The sequence below is a fragment of the Aythya ferina genome, assembly GCF_964211825.1.
Source record: "Aythya ferina genome assembly, chromosome: 3".
Taxonomy (NCBI): domain Eukaryota; kingdom Metazoa; phylum Chordata; class Aves; order Anseriformes; family Anatidae; genus Aythya; species Aythya ferina.
Genome location: NC_140298.1, coordinates 120340529 through 120354924, shown reverse-complemented (window position 1 = coordinate 120354924; position 14396 = coordinate 120340529). Strand labels below are relative to the sequence as shown.

Below are 14396 nucleotides of genomic sequence, written 5' to 3'. Positions count from 1 at the left end.
CTAGAGAACCCTGCAACTGAATGAAGGAAAACAAAACACTTACCCCAAAGAGCAGCCCAGGCAGAAGGAGCACTCTGATGCCATGCCGGGGGCTCATATACCTTTTGGCCCCGCCCAGCACCCAAACCAAATCACCTGGGAAATGGGAGGGGCAAAGCACAACAAAGTAGAAATAGAGCAAGAGAAGTAGCTGTTTTTCTTTTTCTTTCTTTTTTAAAATCAACTTTATCTCAAAAGCATGCAGAGAGCAGACCAAATATTTGGATAATTTGGATTCTAGAAGCAAAAACAGCCTTTGGCTTTTTCTGCAGGTTTTAATATTGAATTGACAATATCACCAAGCTAATAACTGAAACTTTTTGAACTGGAATTAGTTTAAACAGGCTCATCCCCATCTGTAAACACAGAAAACCAGCAATCACTAGCATGCCAGCCCTGATACCCACCTCCTGCACAACGCTGACTACTACTGATACAACATACAGTTGTGCAATACCTCTCTGTTCCCAGCTCCTTTATCTCACCTGCTCAGTAGTTCCACCTGAGAAAATGTGCCCGGGCGGCGCCGCGCCGAAATGTGCCCGGGCGGCGCCGCGCCGAAATGTGCCCGGGCGGCGCCGCGCCGAAATGTGCCCGGGCGGCGCCGCGCCGAAATGTGCCCGGGCGGCGCCGCGCCGAAATGTGCCCGGGCGGCGCCGCGCCGAAATGTGCCCGGGCGGCGCCGCGCCGAAATGTGCCCGGGCGGCGCCGCGCCGAAATGTGCCCGGGCGGCGCCGCGCCGAAATGTGCCCGGGCGGCGCCGCGCCGAAATGTGCCCGGGCGGCGCCGCGCCGAAATGTGCCCGGGCGGCGCCGCGCCGAAATGTGCCCGGGCGGCGCCGCGCCGAAATGTGCCCGGGCGGCGCCGCGCCGAAATGTGCCCGGGCGGCGCCGCGCCGAAATGTGCCCGGGCGGCGCCGCGCCGAAATGTGCCCGGGCGGCGCCGCGCCGAAATGTGCCCGGGCGGCGCCGCGCCGAAATGTGCCCGGGCGGCGCCGCGCCGAAATGTGCCCGGGCGGCGCCGCGCCGAAATGTGCCCGGGCGGCGCCGCGCCGAAATGTGCCCGGGCGGCGCCGCGCCGAAATGTGCCCGGGCGGCGCCGCGCCGAAATGTGCCCGGGCGGCGCCGCGCCGAAATGTGCCCGGGCGGCGCCGCGCCGAAATGTGCCCGGGCGGCGCCGCGCCGAAATGTGCCCGGGCGGCGCCGCGCCGAAATGTGCCCGGGCGGCGCCGCGCCGAAATGTGCCCGGGCGGCGCCGCGCCGAAATGTGCCCGGGCGGCGCCGCGCCGAAATGTGCCCCAACAGACATTCTTTAGCCATGAAGCAGGTGACCCTGCTCACTCTCTAGGCAATACTGCACTTATGCGGTAAAGGAACCCTACCCCACTGTTTCCCAAAAGCAACTACAGATAGACAGCAAGCCCACAGGCAAAAGATCCAGAAATATAACAAACTGTCCCTAAACCTGAAACAGACTACCCCTTACATACCCACTGCTGCCATTTTCAGATACATGCTCACACAGGGAGCCTCCATGATACATTTCTCCTAAACCCTGCTCCATCACTTTGCCACCAAGGTTGTGACTTTGATAAGATTTGACATATAGGCAAAGACTCACAAAAAGCCCTGTAATTCTGCAAAAATCATAAGGGACCCAGAAACACAAAGCAAACCCACAAAGTAACATTGCCATACTATCCGTAAAACTGCTGTAATAACTACTCACCTGAGGAAGAGCCAAGTGCAATACAGGCAGCTACTACTAGATTGCTTTATAATTACAGATACTACTAGTTACCACCTCAAAAAGATATGCATACCGGATTCTACTTGAAAACGCATCTGTCCATAGACTCTGACCCATCTAAAGAACCCTGCAACTGACTGAAGGAAAAACAAAGCACTTACCCCAAAGAGCAGCCCAGGCAGAAGGAGCTCTCTGATGGCACACCTGCAACTCAGTTACCATTAGGTCCCACCTGGAACCTGAAGCCAATCAACTGGGAAAGTGCAGGGGGAAAGCACAAAAAAAAGCAGAAAGAGAAGGAGCAGTAGCTGTGGTGTTATTAACTTATTTGTATGGCTTAGCTCAACAGCATGCAGAGTGCAGACATGAGAACTGGGGTCTTTCTAGAAACAAAAATCCCCATGCTTTTGCTGCAGCTTTGAATATTGAAAGGACAATACAAACAAGCAAGTAACTCATTTTTTTTTTCCATTTGGAATTAGCTCAATCATTCGTATACAAAGAAAAATCTAGGAGCAGAACAGATTATACACCAAAGAAGAATTCAATTCTATTCCACTCACAGGAAAAATCACTTACTTCAGTAGACTGAGAACCAAAGGCTATGCTGATGGGTCAAAACACACTACAGGACACTGGGGCCAGGCCCTCCGCTCCACCCACTTAAAACCCATCCCTACACTCACCAAGGTGCAACCCCAACCCAATCACAGACACAGCATTTCAGCCGCAACACAGTTTCCAGAACTGCTGGAAAGCAGGCTTCATCCTCAGCAAGGTGTGCTCAGGCTACACAGGACAGGGCTTTGGGCAACTCTGCCTACCAAAGAAGACAGCCATCAGCACCTGCTTTGTTCAGATTCTAAAGACTAACATCACAGCCCACATTGCCTGGGACACCTGATTAACAGAAGAGAAAGCAGCCATACTGTTTTCAAGCCATCCCTGCACGTGTCGCTCCTCGATGATCTGCAACCTCTTCTCAAATCCTCAACCGCTTCTGTGGAGAGCCTGCCATGGCACCTGCAAAGCAAGACCCTTCGCAGTCACCTCATGCTACTTGACCGTTCTGCTCCAATCCAGCTCACAAACAGCCCGTCCTTCTCATGCTGCTCTTCAGAGTGCAGCTTGGCCCCACTCAGCCTGTGCGACACACCTGTGAAACAAAAAGAAAAGCATAGGCTGAAGCAGCATCCAAAGACACAGCACAGCTAGGACAGTTACTCTCATCTGCTCCCTTACCTCGGCCCCCTCACCTGCCCTCAAGGAAGATGCTTCCATCTGTTGCGAGGACATTTGTTGTCGATGGAAGGAAGACACAGACGCTCAATATGAGTGATCAGTGAACTTCGATTTATTGGATAGCTCAGTCGTCTTTTATCTAATTCAATATAATTAGCTCATACATATTGCAAAAGCTAAGCTCATGATTGGTTAGTGCATTTCTCTATTCTATCAGCTAGTTTCCCACCAAAATAACACAGTTAGTACTTTCCCAGCATACCAACAGATATCATGTTCTTGTACCTGAAACCTCCCTGAACTTACATTCCTTCCCAGGCCGCATTTACGTATTTTCTCAGGCTTATTTACGTACTTTCTCAGGCTCATTTGAGCTGTGTTCGATACTTTGTTAGCTCGCGGCCTCCTAGCTGTGCAATGTTCACATGGCCTACTTCGCTTAACCATTCCTCCACAATTCCCCCGTTTTTATTTTGGGCTACAAACACCTTCTCTGTGAGTTGTTCTAGTTTCCTAGACAAGCAGCTAAAGACTACCCGTGCAGCAACTATAATCAATACAATTATAAGCAAAAGGCGAAGTCCCTCTTTGATTAAGTAAAAAACCCATCCCCCTACATTTCCAAAGACAGATTTAAGCCAATCATCAAACCAATTATTTTGTATCATAATTTTTTGTGTATGATCCCTTAACCATTTTAATTGATTGTGAATTGATTGCCCATGATCAGAGAGATTAAAGCAACACATTCCTTCTATATCTTCACACCCATGTCCTTGAGCTAATAATAAGAAATCAATAGCGGCCCTATTTTGTAATACAGCATGTCTTATGCTCTCCATATCTTGCGACATTTCAGAAAGAACTTGTGTTGTTACATTTGATTGTTTAACAGCCCAACAAGCAAGCTTATTAATGTTAGTCAAAGCATGTGCAGTTCCCACACCAGGTACCAAAGAAGCAAAGAATCTTCCTGCTGGACCCCACAATTGTACGCCATCATTACAGTCAGAACCCAAAGTTTTTAGTTCTCGTTTAATTCTTCTGCTCCCTGTCGAGTTCTGCCACGAGTGCAAATCTGGAGCGAAAAGTGTAAGTCGTCCTAGGTAACACGGACCCCCAAAAGCACTAGCTGGTATTCCTTGCCATGCACGGTCCCCACAGATTAAAAACATGCCAGGTGGCAAAGCTTTGGCCTGACTTTGAAACCAGATCGAATTGGTGTCACCTATTCCATACGCCCCAAATGGTACACTAGTGTTCCCGGTGTTGTTCCATCCACAGTAATGTCCATTGGCCTCAAATCCAAGGGTCTTCGATGTTATGTTGGTCCAGTGCGTTTTATTTTGTTTCCCTTCATGGAGTATAAAGCATGTTTGTGTCCAGTTACTACTGCTATTCCCTACTACCACAGACCCCAGGAGATCCAGTTCTTGAGGGTCCCATGGCAATGAGTTATTAAGAGCTTGCAGGGCAGCAACTACTCCATCCGAGACGTTAGCAAAAAGGGATCTACTAAGTAGAGTAACACTGGCAGAATATGGTGCTAACATTTCACTCAGTTCCTTTGGATCCCCTATTGGGACCCCAAATAAGCATGTTCTAAAAGGATCAGATGCAGAAGCAAGAAACAGACAAAATGAACTCTGTCTGGTTTCATTAGCCCAGGTGACCCACATATTCTGCTGAGGGTCAATCTTCCCTAAGATGGCATTACCATGTCCAGCCGTTATTATAACTGATAGCATAATCAAAGTCCCTTGTTCTGTTACTTCAGCCATGATCGTTGTCATCCTCTTCTTTCTTCGATGGCTGGCTTTACACACCGACTAGGCACCCAGGTCGGACCTGTAGGGGAAGAGACACATACATAACCTCGTCCCACATAAATCACATCAGCAGGCCCTAACCATTGCCCTGTTTTCATATCTCTGTACAATACTCTCATAGCACATTTATTATCATTTTCAGATTTGGTATAATGACGTGCTACAGGTGGTTCGTCATGTTCCCCAAAAACACACAAATGATTCAGAACAAATAGAGTCTTGTCTACCCTTTCTCTAACATCAATAATGTCTTTAAACCTTTCTAAATATTGTTTAACTGTTCCATTAGCCCTTTCCGCAATAGCCTGACCAGTTGGTGAATGTGGAATACCAGTAATATGTTTAATGTCCCATAGTTCCATGAATCGCTTGAATGGCCCACTAACATAGGCTGGACCATTATCAGTCTTTATAGTCTGTGGTACTCCCATTACTGCAAAACAACTGGCAAGATGACGTCGTACATCCCGAACTTTTTCCCCAGGCTGCGGTGTAGCCCAGATCATGTGACTATAAGTGTCTATTGTTACATGCAGATATTTCAATCATCCAAATGCTGGAACATGAGTGACATCCATTTGCCACACTTCATTGGCTTTAAGCCCTCTTGGGTTTGTCCCAGCTCCGAGTCCCACCCCTGAGTTATAATTACTACATATTGGGCAAGCTTTTACTATCGCTTGCGCATCAGCTCTAGACAGTTTGTAAGCCCGCGCAAGTCCCTTAGCATTCTGGTGAAAAATAGCATGAGCCTCCTGAGCTCTACAGAAGGGAGATAATGGCGCTTCAGTGGCTGGAGCGGCAACTAATTTATCCGCCCGAGCATTGCCTTCTCCCAGTCCTTCCACCCATTGGTGACTTCGTATATGTATCACCGCATAGGATTTGCTTCTCTGCGCTATAGCAAGCTGTAAGCTAGTTAATAGTTCTGCAAGGCGTTCATTTTTTACATCTCTTAAAGCAGAGTCCTCTATACGATTAGCTATACCTACTACATACAGAGAATCAGATACTACATTTAAAGGGACATCTTTCCATTTTATAAATGTCCATACAACCGCATAGAGCTCTAATGTCTGTAATGAATCGTTGTCCTGGCCCTTTAAAATTTGGTGTTGCCAGCCTTGTTCGTCTTTCCATGTTATTGCAGCAGACTTGGAGCGCTTCCCAGCGTCCGTGAAAACAGTTACTGCATCTGCTAACAGAGAATCCGACCGCTTGGGCTGGGTTATCCATGCTTGGTTTTCCATCCATGACAATATAGTTGATTGTAATGTCTTTGCCACTATTGTGGCGCCATCCTGTAATAATGCAGCTTGTAGTTTTTCAGAATTCTGTATGTACCATTCCAAATCACCTGGCTTTATTGGTACCCAGATTGTACTTGGCGGAACTCCGTCTATTTGTAGTATCCGATTTCTTCCTTTCTTTATTAATTCTGACAGCGTGTCAATTTTTTCTTGAATTGTTCTTCGGGGTTGCAATGGGGGAGCTATCCACTCCAATACCACAGTTTCCATTTCCTTTTCCCCCGTTTTTATTTTTTGCTGTGTGATAGCACCCATCAAGTGTTGTGGACCAAACAAAACAATAAAATCCAGTGGCCTGTCAGGTATGCGTCGATGTGTGACACGCGTTGTGATCAATGATGCAATTTGTTGTAATATTTCCGACTGTTGTTCTGATAATGTCACCCTTGCGGCAGGATCAGTTCCTTTTAATAAAGGTCGAAGGGAATTCAACAGTTCATTTGGAATTCCGACCACTGGCCTAATCCACTGTAAATCTCCCAGCAGTTTTTGAGCATCATTGAGAGTTGTGATGTTCGATTGGATAGTAAGTTTCTGAGGCTGAATAGTAGAATCTGTGATTTTCCACCCTAAGTACTTCCAAGGGCTTGTCTCCTGATTTTTTTCTGGTGCAATTACCAGTCCCATTTGTTTAAGAGCAATTGCCAGGGCATTTTTCTGTTGTAAGGAAAATATCTCCTTCTGGGCTAGCAAAATATCGTCCATGTAATGGTAAATAATCGTTTTTGGCCATGCGCGGTGAATTGGTTGAAGTGCTGCATCAACATAGAGCTGACATAAGGTAGGTGAATTACGCATGCCCTGAGGTAACACAGTCCATTCAAATCTCTGATATGGTCCTTCACGATTTATAGCAGGAAGTGTAAAAGCAAACCTCTGTTTATCATTGTCATGTAATGCAATTGTAAAAAAGCAGTCTTTGAGATCCACAATTAGTAATTTCCACCCTTCTGGTATCATAGCAGGATTAGGTAATCCAGGTTGCAGTGCTCCCACTGGTGGCTGGTTGGAGAAAAAAGGATTCGTCGCAGTTGGTGCTGGTGCTGTTGCCGTCGCTGCCGTTGTCGTAAAAGCCACTTTTTGTGTCGTCGCGGGGTGGCTTCTCCCGCTGCTCCGGCCGTTTCCCGACGCATTTCGGCGGCATGCTGAAGTGCTGTGAGTATTTGTTTGACAATTCTGGCACCACACAGATTCTATTTTGCAGTTCCGTCTAATGTGTCCCGCAACACCACATCGAAAACAATGATATTGCGGTGTCGATACTCGGCTAATAGGACGTCCACCGGGGGTTTGCAAAGGAGCAAGGGCTGCAAACACTTTTGACTGTTCTTTCATATTATCACCTAATTGTTTTACTGCTTCTACTAACATAGTCTGTGGACCTACAGGTACCTGAGACATTCTTTCCAATCCTTCCTCTATTGTCCAAGTACTCGGTAACGTAGCTAATATACTACGAGTTGAAGGGTTACAATTTTGGAGTGCACATTGCTTTAGTATAGTGCCTTTAAGATAATCAGGAACTCCCGCTGCTTGTATCGCATTTGCTACCCGATCGATAAACAACCCGAATGGTTCCTCTCTGCCCTGTTTAATTCCCATGTAGGACGGCATTCCCCCTGGCTCTCTAATTTGTTCTAATGCCCTTCTGGCTAGATTCATTGATACCTTAGCTTTGTCTGGTCCCAAGAGTGCCTGCGCCTCTGTTCTAAAATATGGTCCCATGCCCAGTAATTCGTCTAATGTAACACCATACAAGGGATCCCCAGGCGCGCGTATTATCGCTACCTCTTCTTGACAGATACCGTGCCAATATGCATTAAACAAAAGTTGTTGATGCTGTGTCAAGATTAGTTTCATTATGCTACGAATATCTCCTGGGAGCAGAATATTTGTCCCCCAAATATAATCTAACATTTGACGAGTAGGTTCTCCCTTTAATCCAGACTCATTTACTGTAGATCGTAATTGTGTTAATAATTTCCAATCTAAATTAGTCAACTGAGCCTGTACATTTCCCTGTGCATCTGGAGGTGAATACACCACCGGATAGGCTGTTGTTATTTGTGCTGCTACTTCAAGATTCCCTTCCTTCATTGCTTCATGCGCTATTTTTTTCCATGTCTCCTCCCTGTCCTGTACATTGATTTTAAATGGACTTGTTGAAAATGAATTTGTACCTGATTCCTCACCCACCCTTTCTTTATTCTCTGATTGTACGGGCGGGGGTACAGGCGGGGCTGTCGGTGGCTGTGACTGTGAAGGTTCTTCTTCCCCTGATATGGGTACCGAAGTCCCTTGTGGAATTATAACTGTTCTATATGATGGTGGAGAGGGGTAAGCTTGTTCCTCAGCTCTTTGCTGAGTAGAGGAAGAAGCAGAAGCCCCCCCCTTCTGACTGGATGATCCTAATCGTTCTGTTGCAGCAGCAGCTATTTTTTGTTCAGCTTGATGTGTTGCTAATGCATTAGTTACCGCCCTCCATGGCTTCATCAATTTTTTCGCTATTTTATTATCACTAATTACTTCATCAAATAATTTGTCCCCAAACTTCCTCCACTCTGCTTGTTCAAACACAGTATCAGGATTTAAAAAACAACCCATAACTACCCCATAAGCTAATAACTTTGGCAATTCTTTTTTACAACATATATCCTGTGTGCCCCGCTTTTCTAAAAAGCATTTGAGCAAATCATACGCCGCTTGTCTCTCCATACCTTTATATACGTCGGTACCGTTGCAGCCTTTGCAAAGACCTCGGCGACGCTTTCCGGCGGGACCCTCTATAGGCTCATCCCGGGTGCGAGGACTCCCTTTCCGAGCTGCGGGTGCGGGTGTGGGTATTCCAGGTTTCTTTTCCATTCACCTTTCAGGCCTCGGGTGCGGGGATTCAGCAATTTGTAATCCTTTTCACCTCCTGAGCTGCGTTGCAGGACCGGTCCTCGTATTCCGTCCAACCGTGGCTCGCAGGTACAATTCCAGCGCAGGTTCAACTCCAGCGAAGTCCCTGTTCCTGTATTGCAGGTCCCTGTTCGGGCGCCATTTGTTGCGAGGACATTTGTTGTCGACGGAAGGAAGACACAGACGCTCAATATGAGTGATCAGTGAACTTTGATTTATTGGATAGCTCAGTCGTCTTTTATCTAATTCAATATAATTAGCTCATACATATTGCAAAAGCTAAGCTCATGATTGGTTAGTGCATTTCTCTATTCTATCAGCTAGTTTCCCACCAAAATAACACAGTTAGTACTTTCCCAGCATACCAACAGATATCATGTTCTTGTACCTGAAACCTCCCTGAAACCTCCCTGAACTTACATTCCTTCCCAGGCCGCATTTACGTATTTTCTCAGGCTTATTTACGTACTTTCTCAGGCTCATTTGAGCTGTGTTCGATACTTTGTTAGCTCGCGGCCTCCTAGCTGTGCAATGTTCACATGGCCTACTTCGCTTAACCATTCCTCCACATCCATCTGCTCTCTTAAGCCAGCTACAACACACCCCTGAAATATAAACAGGATTTTTACTGTATTTTGTGTAGTTAAGTAACTACAGTGACAACTGCACCACTAAAGTACCTGCTAGATCTGCTCATCGCTCACCTCGCTAAAAGAAGCTGTGCTCTAGTCCCGTGTTGTACACTGTGTTTCAGCTTTAACAAGTGAAAACGGTCACAAGATAATCATTCAGCGGCCAGCATTAGCACCCATCCCTCAACAACACACAGAACCCCATTTACAAATTATCGTTTCAAAACAGCAGCCCCCTTGCCTCAGCACCTCAGAAGTAGATCAAGCCAGTCACCGAGTTGCCTACCCAGTGCTGAACAGTTCCAGAAGGAGCTCTTTCCTGTGACACGTTCCTCTAAAGGTTTACACTCTACTGGGGACATGATAGAAATAAACATTTCAAAACCCCATATCTGTAAGCTTTCAAGATTCAACAGACCTCCTCAAGCACATCATTCAACCGCTATGCGAGCAGCTGCTCACAACCAGATCAACTCTCCCCCCCCCCCAACATCTGCCAAACACCACTGAGATGACTGTGCCAGCTGCCCTTCAGTATGTGCCCAGAGGCAGACCGGATGTCTTTGCCAAAACTCTCCAGACAATGTATTAGTACACCCATGCACTGCCACATCAGCTGTCCTCACTAACTGCCAGGCAGGACAGCTCCAGACCAAACACACACACAGGCACACTACAAACAAAACACACAACACAAGGCACAAGAAGAAGTGACCCCCAGAGGAAAGCCCTACGGCAACAGCAAGTCAGAACAGGTGCTCTGCAGCAGACCCAAGGAGTGACTCAAATGTCACGACACGCGACTGGAAGCAACTGCCAGAACTGGGATGATGGAGGCCTAAAAAGCCTGCCTTCAAGACAAGAAGACCAGAAGGATGGGGACTGAAAACCCCATAAGAAGACACTTAGGAAATCAATTCCCAAGCAAGAGCTCCTGATGCAGCCCAGATGACTTCTGCAAGAGTGAGGATGGAAACAGACACGATCTCAAACCGAATATGATGCACAAGACCTGAAACAGACTTGCACTTCAAGCAGTGACTGCAAGACAAGAAGTGCTCGCATCAGCCCTACGATGACGAAACAAGCATTTAGGGCCTTCGGTGTGGCTACAAAGTTGCACATCTTTTCTGTCCAGTGGAAGAAGGCAATGAGAATATCAAGACCTGAGGAGTGCGTAACATATGATGATCATATCAGGAAATGTTTGATACAAAAAACTATTAATAGCACAGTAGAAGTGATCCCCTTAAGCTCCCACTGCAACACAAGCGTTGCTCAGCTCCCAGTTCAACATCAGCATTATTCTGAGGAGGTCAAGTGTTCAATACCATCAGGATGGCTTCCCCAGGGCCTGCCGAGCACCAAGAGGAACAGTACAGTACAGCACAGACAACACAGAACACAGATAACAAGCTGGGACTGCCCTGCCTGGCACACGCTCACGCTGTACGTGACAGAACTCCCCACACATAGTCTCTCTGCCTGACCTGATCAATCCTGAAAGGCCCCATCCAAAGCAATGACTTAAAAGCACAGACCCTCACCCTATGGGTCCATTCACAACCCCAACTCAAACATAGCACTTGCCCCCCTTCTTAGCTTGGGAATGCTGGGAGGCAGGTTCCATCCTCACCAAGGAACACAAAGCCTAGCCAGGACATTGCTTCAGGCACAAGGCTCCTCTTCACCTGCAGAAATAAAGTGCCATCACGCACCAGCACACCAGCCAAATTTCTTCCAGTGAAACGACCTCCTCAGAAACAAAGTCATAGTCAACTGACATGCTCCTCTACTGAAATCAGACAGACACCCTCTAGACAAATCCCTGTCTCCCCCTGCCAACCACTCCCAAACACACAATATTTGCCCCGGACTTCATTCTCAGGGCTCAGAATCCACTATCAGTGTGGACCACAGAGGCCAGCTAGGATGTTCCCAGTACCTTCTTCGTAACAGGAAAAGAGGAGTCACCCAGAGGTGCAACAAGAGACTACTACACCAAAAACAATACCCGTTTTCCAACTTTTCTCCACTCACCTTCCCGATCCAGGCTGAGCACTTCCATTCACTGTGCTGAGCCAAAGTCACAGGGCTTAGTCCAAGCAGAAAGAACAGACAAACGTGACAATCCACAAAACAGTCTATACCCACTACTCTTCTTTCCTCCTGTAAAACAAGAGCCCAGAAGCCCCAGAGCCACGTGCTCCAACCCAGTACCACTGCTATGCTCACCTAACATCCCAAGGAGATGCATCGCACTTCCAGCTCCTCTTGCACTCCGAGCAGCTCCAGCATTTCAGGAGCCGCTGACGTCTGGCACGTCTCAGAAACATGGCAGGAGACGTACTCTGCTGTCGCAAGGTGCTTACAAAGCTGGCCCAACAGGTGAAGTAGTCCACCGAACAACTCAGGGCCCCCACTGCTGAACAGGTGAAGTAGTCCACAGAACAACTCAGGGCCCCCACTGCTGTCCACTCACCCTCATGCTTCATTCAAGTTTCCGTGCCTATGCCCTGGGCTACAAGAAACAAAGAGAGAAGGTCACATCCACAATGGACATGCAAACAGTGCAGCTCCTTGCAGAAAACTCAAACAGAGACCAGAGCCAGACAAATAAAAAAAACACCCTGAAGTCCACAAATGCTTAAAGTCCATGAATGCACAGCAGCCCCAACAGAGGTAGCCACAGACTTACCCTTTGCAGATGAAAAAGGTGAACCTGCTCAGTCTCTTGGTAATACTGCAACTACGTGGTTGAGCCTCTTGTAACATGTGATCAAGCTGGTTTTAGTCCTCTGGTAGTCCTCAGGAGAGTTACACAAGTGGGTTGATTCATCTAGAGATTAAAATAAAGCTCAAAAACAAGAGTGTATCCCACCATCCCAAAGAACAGTGAGCCAGCAACCTTCACTAAATATTCCTCTATTAAGTGAATTCCAAGCACTTAAAATCCTGAAATCCATAGACTTCAGCCTGCCTAAACAACCCTGCAACTGACTGACGGAAAAACAAAGCACTTACTCCAAGGAGCAGCCCAGGCAGAATAAGCTCTCTAATGCCATGCCTGAGGCTCATATACCTTTTGGCCCCATCCAGCACCCAAACCCAATCACATGGTAAAGAGGAGGGGCAAAGCTCAAGAAAGTAGGAAGAGAGCAGACACAGCAACAGCTGTGATTTTTTTTTGCTGTTGTTTCTTTCTTTTTTAAAATCTGCTTTACCTGAACAACATGCAAAGAGCAGACAAGAGACCTGGGGTGTTTCTAGAAGCAAAAATCCCTGTGTTTTTGCTGCAGCTTTTAATATTGAACTGACAGTATCACCAGGCAAGTAACTGAAACTTTCTGAACTGGAATTAGTTTAAACACGCTCATTCCCATCTGTAAACACAGAACCAGCATTCACTAGCATGCTAGCCCATACATTTCTCCTAAACTCTGCTCCATCACTTTGCCACCAAGGTTGTGACTTTGATAAGATTTGACATACATGCAAAGACTCTCTAAAAGCCCCGTAATTCTGAAAAAATCATAAGGGACCCAGAACCACAAAGCAAACACACAAAGTAACATCACCATACTATCCGTAAAACTGCTATAATAACTACTCACCTGAGGAAGAGCTGCGTGCAATACAGACACCCACTACTAGATTGCTTTACTATGACAGATCCTACCAGTTACCACCTCACAAAGATGTGCATACCAGTTTCTACTTGAAAACATACCAGTCCATAGACTCTGACCCACCTAAAGAACCGTGCAACTGACTGAAGGAAAAACAAAGCACCTACCCAAAAGTGCAACCCAGGTAGAAGGAGCTCTCTGATGGCATACCTGCAATTGAGTTACCATTTGGTCCCACCTGGAAACTGAAGACAATCACCTGGGAAAGTACAAAAAAAAAAAAAAGAAAGATGAGGAGCAGTAGCTGTGGTTTCTTTACTTATTTGTATGGCTTAGCTCAACAGCATGCAGAGTGCAGACAAGAGAACTGGGGTGTTTCTAGAAGCAGACTAACACAGTCCACCAAAAAACTCCGAGTCCCCACTGACATCCACTCTCCCTCGTGCCTCATTCAAGTTTCCGTGCCTAAGCCCTGAGCAACAAGAAACAAAGAGAGAAGGTCACATCCACAATGGACATGCAAACAGTGCAGCTCCTTGCAGAAAACTCAAACACAGAGACCAGAGCTAGAAAAAAAAAATAAACAAACACCCTGAAGTCAACAAAAGCCAAAAGGCCATGAATGCACAGGAGCCCCAACATAGGTAGTCACAGACTTACCCTTTGAAGATGAAAAAGGTGAACCGGCTCAGTCTCTTGGTAATACTGCACCTACGTGGTTGAGCCTCTTGTACCATGCAATCAAGCTGGTTTTAGTCCTCGGGAGAGTTACATATGTGATGGTTTTTTGTTTGTTTCTTTCTTTCTTTTTAGTTTGTGTTTTTTTTTTTTTTAATCTGCTTTATCTCAAAAACATGCAGAGAGCAGACAAAGCAAAAATCCCTGTGCTTTTGCTGCAGCTTTTAATATTGAACTGACAGTATCACCAAGCAAGTCACTGAAACTTCTTCAACTGGAATTAGTTTAAGCACGCTCATTCCCATCTGTAAACACAGAACCAGCATTCACTAGCCCTAACTGTAACCCCAACCCTCACCCTAAACCCTAACCCTAGCCCCAGCCCTA

General features: G+C 46.7%; 1 protein-coding gene across 16 annotated transcripts in view; it reads right to left on the bottom strand.

The window, feature by feature from the left end:
- The window catches only part of LOC311433940 (uncharacterized protein), a 44950-nt gene extending 30880 nt beyond the window's left edge, over positions 1–14070 (bottom strand). For 12 of the 16 annotated variants that reach the window (XR_014691076.1, XR_014691077.1, XR_014691078.1 and 9 more), the window contains exons 1-4: positions 13992–14070; positions 13542–13590; positions 12401–12541; positions 11938–12223 (exon numbers count right to left, since the gene is read on the bottom strand). The gene's annotated coding sequence lies outside the window, so the exon portion shown is untranslated. Of the gene's footprint in view, positions 1–2651; positions 2812–8803; positions 9198–9774; positions 11394–11937; positions 12224–12400; positions 12542–13541; positions 13592–13991 lie in introns of those variants that run through there. The other 4 variants (XR_014691087.1, XR_014691088.1, XR_014691089.1 and 1 more) reach the window with 4 other exon arrangements.
- Between the last annotated feature and the right edge of the window lie 326 nt (positions 14071–14396).